The 1,491-nt window shown below is 40.8% G+C and overlaps 1 protein-coding gene and 1 long non-coding RNA gene across 2 annotated transcripts in view; both read left to right on the top strand.

Annotated features, from left to right (window-relative positions):
- LOC104960822 (DNA topoisomerase II beta) overlaps window positions 1-1,491 on the top strand; it is an 81,678-nt gene that overhangs the window by 37,119 nt on the left and 43,068 nt on the right. The window lies entirely within an intron of this gene.
- LOC104960818 (uncharacterized) overlaps window positions 1-1,491 on the top strand; it is a 21,201-nt gene that overhangs the window by 1,226 nt on the left and 18,484 nt on the right. The window lies entirely within an intron of this gene.

Here is a 1,491-nt window from a genome sequence, read left to right as displayed (position 1 = left end):
ACAAATTGATATAATTCGATATTAAACAAACTAATTATAGTAGATTAACTACATTATTCAAAAGTGTTCAGTAACTTGCAATAACACGGGAATAATAAACGGAGCGCTCTCTCCCTCCCCTGACAGCCCGTCAGTATCATGCAGCTCGCGGATCAGTAATGAGTGACCCGACAGTAAAACTAAACATATCTAGATTCTATAACTAGTTTAGGTAGTTTGAGAGGTAATTAAAATAGCTACGTGTGATATTCTAACCTGAAGAGTGTGTGTTGTTCTGATGCGGTATTGCGTTAAACGGAAATTATTTTGACCGGACGCTTTGACCGGAGAGATTTAGATTTGCCGGTCTTCAGCATATTTTACCGGTCATAGTCCGGTAATTACCGGCTAACGGGAACTCTAGCTGGACGGCTCTGTTTTGATTGGTCAACCTGCTTAGAGATGTCCCGCCCCTTAGCACGTACAATGTGTTGGAGCGTTAGCCAATAGGAGTGTGAGGTTTCCAAAGTGATGTCACTGTGTTCCGGAACTTTGGGATCTTCGCCTTTTCAGACCGTTTATATGCACTAAAAACCTATAGAACGCACTTCAGGAGAGGGAACACCACGAAAAGCAGAATTGGGCCTCTTTTACATTCATTCACTTCATGAGTTCATGAGCTGTGAGGGAATATCCAGATTCTCTCAGGAGGAGGTTTCATTTTTCACTTTCTGCTTCAGTTTTGTGACTTCCTGCGATTCCTTGAACTCGTCCTGACTTGTGGGAAGCGTTCAGACCTCCAGGCCCTAAAAAGCACCTCTTGTGATGCGTTCACTGACACCTGGACAGATTAAACTCCACCGTGCTCAACGTCAGGATTTCACTTTGGGAAGTTCTGGAAAAAGTTGCTGTTGAGGAAAATATCTGAGAAAAATACTAAATTATTAAAAATGATTTATTTTTTCCAATTGTTTTCCCTGTAGAACAACAACAAATAACCAGGACAAATAACAACTGCATTATGTAATAAATGCAGTTTAGTGAAAAATATTTTCCTATAACATAAAATGGAGTAAACGACACTTAAGGAAGGAAGTTAAAACATATTATCCAAATAAAAGTCCCTTGTTCCACTTAGGAATACAAACAGTAAGATCAGATCGCTCACTGATAAAACCGAGGATTCTGGGTAAACAAAAACACACTGTATAAATAGTGGTTAGACAGACACACACACTTATCTCATTACCATGGTAACCTTTTGCAGGCCAGTATTAACAGAAGTTACGAAGTGTGTGTGTGTGTGTGTGTGTGTGTGTGTGTGTTTGTGTGTGTGTGTGTCATGTTGCTTCTTGTTGCTGCCATGACAAACACGCAGTTAGGCATGACTGGTATGCAAACACACACACACACACACACACACACACACACACACACACACACACACACACACACACACACACACACACACACATATTCAAATGCAGGCGCATAGCGACAGTAACCAGGAAA

Source organism: Notothenia coriiceps, unplaced genomic scaffold, assembly GCF_000735185.1.
Source record: "Notothenia coriiceps isolate Sejong01 unplaced genomic scaffold, NC01 NC01_scaffold00032393, whole genome shotgun sequence".
Classification (NCBI taxonomy): domain Eukaryota; kingdom Metazoa; phylum Chordata; class Actinopteri; order Perciformes; family Nototheniidae; genus Notothenia; species Notothenia coriiceps.
The sequence above is the reverse complement of the archived record's forward strand: the minus strand, read 5'-3'. Positions and strand labels throughout refer to the sequence as shown.